This window comes from Lactuca virosa, chromosome 7 (genome assembly GCF_052849685.1).
Source record: "Lactuca virosa cultivar CGN04683 chromosome 7, Lactuca_virosa_CGN04683_v6, whole genome shotgun sequence".
Taxonomy (NCBI): domain Eukaryota; kingdom Viridiplantae; phylum Streptophyta; class Magnoliopsida; order Asterales; family Asteraceae; genus Lactuca; species Lactuca virosa.
This window is the reverse complement of record NC_136432.1, coordinates 86220514-86224690: the sequence shown is the minus strand read 5'-3', so window position 1 is coordinate 86224690 and position 4177 is coordinate 86220514. Positions and strand designations below refer to the sequence as shown.

The window sequence follows — 4177 nt, the reverse complement described above, 5'->3', positions numbered from 1 at the left end:
AGGGTTCAATAGCAATTTCTGAGAGTGGAACTTCATCATTATCTTCGATTAAAAGGAATTGGGGAGGGTTACATTGATGTTCGGGGTGATATTTGGCTAGGCAGCGGAAACATAGGCCTGCAGCTTTTCGTTTTTGCATTGCATCAACGGACAGGCGAGTGAATGGTAATATGGAGGGTGATATATTTTTTGGTGGGTTGGGAAGAGGAGGTGGTGTAGAGGTTGTGATGGTACTGGTAGTGCTCACCGGTGGTGGTATTGGGGTTGTTTCTGGTGGTGAGTAAGGCTGGTTACGACTGTAGGTGGTGTACCTTGGGCGGGTGCGGTCGTTGTTTTTATCTTCCAATAATTCAGCAAGGTCGGTGACTTCTGTGATGGTTTGCGGGCGAAGAATGCTAAGATCCTGTTGAATATCTTACCTCAGACCTGAAATAAAGCAATTTAGCAAGGCTTAGGGTGGAAGACCGATAACATAGTTGCTTAAACGATGGAATTCAGTTTGATAGGAAGTGACTGTAGTTGTTTGGCATAACTTGAAGTGGGCTGCCTGATGATTGTCGTAAGATGAAGGTCCAAAATATGTTTCCAGGGCACGAGTAAAGGCGTCCCAAGTGGAGAGAAGTCGATTATTAAAGAGGTATTTGTACCAGCTTAATGCATTCCCGGAGAGATAAAAGGCGATCATGGGGAGTTGTTGTGGTGATGCGATGTTTTGAAATACGAAAAATTGATCAGCTTGGAATAGCCAATCAAGAGGATTTGAGCCATCAAAAGTCGGAAGGGTGAGTTTGGGTGAGCGGATTTGGTTGTTTGGCGGTGGCAGCGGTTGTTGTGGTGGCATGTTATTGTTTACCGGTGGGGTGAGGGTGGTAATAAGGGTGTTGGTGTGCTCGTATTGGGCTGCAAGTTGTTTGACCACAATGTCAAGCTGGGAGTTGGTGGTGGCTTGACCTGCTAGCAGTTTCTCAGAATGATTGTTGGTGGTGGTGATGAGTTTTGACAGATTGTCGACCAAAGCAGCCAGGGACTCTTCCATGGTGGGGGGTTCTCGTCTCGGAGGCATAGTTCGAGTGGATGAAAGTAGTAATTGTTATGACTGTATTCGAGATCGTCACTCTCCAGAACCAAGAAAAGATAAAGAACAAGTATTGGAGCAATTTTCAGATATTTTCCTTCAATGCAAACTACAATTTAAATATTTTGGTGGTAGTCGACAGTGGACACTGGTAGTCAACAGCGGTGCACAGTGGTTTCTGGTAGTAGTGGTTATGAGATGTCTAGGGTCGCCGGGAAGTTATTGAAAGAGAAATAAAGGAGAGAAAGGGTTGTTGGACTACTCTTTTAGGGCAATATATTATATTTATTCCAATAAAAGAAAAAAAAGCAAAATTATAAGAGTCGGTCCTAATTTAAGGGAACGAATCATGTATTTTTTTTATAACATAAGAGACGGTCCAAGTTAATTTTAAAAAATATTGGCTGAACATTTCTTTTAGCACCTTGAGAAAGGATTTGTATAATTTATTGTAAGCTATATGGTATGTTTGTTGTACACGTGTTGAATTTTACGTTTTTATATCATACTAGTTTATAACCCATGAGAACCACGATTATAAAATTAATTACATTTTTATAATAAAAATTTATAATTATTAATCAATTATTTTAAATAAGTCATTTTAAATAAATTATTAATTAAGAGATATATCAAAATTTTAAAGTTATTATAACTTCAAATTTAAAATATAATTAGAAAATATAACTTTGAATTTTGAAATGAGTTGTCTAATATATCTATATGACAAATGACATAATAATATTAATGACGAGTTAAAATTAGATTGACACTTGGCAAAAGGAGATTAAAACTATTCATTTATTATAATAGGGATATGATATTTTGCAATATGTGCATCTTAAAATTTAAACTTTTAAAAATTAGTTAATAAGGACATTTTAGAGTATTTGACATATATCTACATCCATTTATAAGAAAAATATGTACAGATTATTTAATTCAAATTTGAGAGATACATATCTGAATTAAAAAATCATTATTGGATTCATTCAATTCAATAATAATACGAAAATAAACAAATAAATACGATTTTGAGGGAACACAAAAACCCACAAAGGTTAAAAGTGAGAGAAACTCTCTTTGTTAAACTTAAAGAAGATTAAAGAAAGAATCTTCTTCAGCAATACCAAACTTTAGTGAAGTGGGAAGGAAGGTATTGAAGATACCCCTTTTGCATTTTTTACCAGAAAATATATTAATTGATTAATTATAACAAATTAGAGAAAGATAAAATTCACAAGTTTCAAGACAATAAAAGTTCGGATCTTGGGTTTGGATCCATTTTTATATCCCCAATACTGGTTTTATTGAGTGTAGACCAAAGAGACCCTTTTTCTCAAGGTATCTTTATCACCTCCCAATTTTTGTAAAAGAACTTAGGTCCACGAGCCCATACTTTTTAAATACTTACTAAAATAATAATAATAGTAATAATAATAATACTAATAATCATAATAATAATAATAATAATAATATAACTGAATAATAAAAATATAAATCATTTAGTAAAAAAAAATCACATAAGAGTGCACTATCACCGAACCACCATATATTTAGAAAATATATATGCAAAATGAACATCAAGAAGTTACATCGTTAATTAACATTTTTTTTCCTGACAAATAAAATCGAAAATAAATTGTGATTCACGAGGAGTAATGTATTCTTAACTGTATTTTGTGAGTGCTCCTAGCAAAATGAATTTATGTTTCTGGATTATAGTGTATGTTTAACAACTGCAAATTTGGTCCTTGTGGTTTGCAAAAATATTTAGATGGGGTCCAAAAAGTTTTTTTTTTTTTGAGAGAGAGAAAGAGAGGGAGAGAAAAACAAAGAGCGAGTGTTGGGTAAGATTTTTTTTTTAATTATTTAAATACAAAAATAAATAAAGAAAATAGAAAATAGAAATGAAAAAGGGTAAAATCGACTTTTCAAGTTTTTTTGGACCAAAAACAATGAAAAACCTTGATTTTTGACCTTCGGTGCAAGCCGGAAACTTTTTGGACCCCATCCAAAGATTTTTGCAAACCACAAGGACCAAATTTGCAGTTTTGTCTTTAACAATTTAAATAGACAAAACTGCAAAAATGGTCCCTATGGTATGTATTTTTTTGAGGTTTTGGTCCAAACCACGACTTTTTTGGCATCGTGGTCCTTTTGGACTGGTTTGTTTGTGAAAATGGTCCCTGTAGTTAACTCCCGTTAAAAAGAATCCGTTAACCCCCTCATGTGCCTTCCACGTGAGGGTATTTCCATCTTTTTACTTCTAGGGACCATTTTTGCATAAGAAAAAAAACCTTTATATATCATTTTCTATTTTCAGCTTCTTCCCCAACGTTCTTCACTATTCTTCCCCAACGGCTATTTTCTTATGCCTCAAGATACAATACCTTCACCTGAAGATTCAGATTTTGATGAAGCAAGAAGACACTGTAATATAGACCACATGGGTAATTTGATCCATAGTTTCTTACATTTCCCCTTCACTATACATTCTTCAATGTCTTTAACATCTATCAAACCATCGCGAAAAAGTATTCTTCCATTCACCTCACATGACTTGAACAACCAATCCCAAACTTGCACAGGTGTGTATTGTTGAAGAGCATGTTTCAAAGTTTTTGAACGTTGTGAAACCAATCTTAACCATCTTGAGCTTTCCTTTTCGTTCTTGATATCAATTGAATTCCTTTTCTCTAACCCATTAGATGCTTTCATGTTCTCACGATATATTGGTCTGCAGTTGAAAAGATTTCCAGAAAAAAAAACCATCAAGAACACGATCAAAATTGAAAAGTAGTGACGATATATAGTTATATACATATACCTAGGAAAGCATGATCCTTCTCTTAAGGTAAAGCAAGTCGTTTGTGTACTCATCAAACAATGAAACCACAGCCACGCAAATCCAAACTTGATTGAATTTTCCTGAAAAAGAAAAGCAGATGTAGCGACTTTATGTTTAGAATTTGGAATTAGGGATGGGTTTTGTTTTTTGGCGCTATATAGAGCAAGACCAAAACTGGAGAAGAGAGACGCGATTACAACTCCAACAACTGCTAAAGGCCATAAGACGATGGCAAGTCTGGCGAAAGGCAC

The 4177-nt window shown here is 34.5% G+C and overlaps 1 pseudogene; it reads right to left on the bottom strand.

Moving 5' to 3' along the window:
• Window positions 1-3454: 3454 nt before the first annotated feature.
• The window catches only part of LOC145126886 (putative membrane protein At3g27390), a 1741-nt pseudogene continuing 1018 nt past the window's right edge, over window positions 3455-4177 (bottom strand).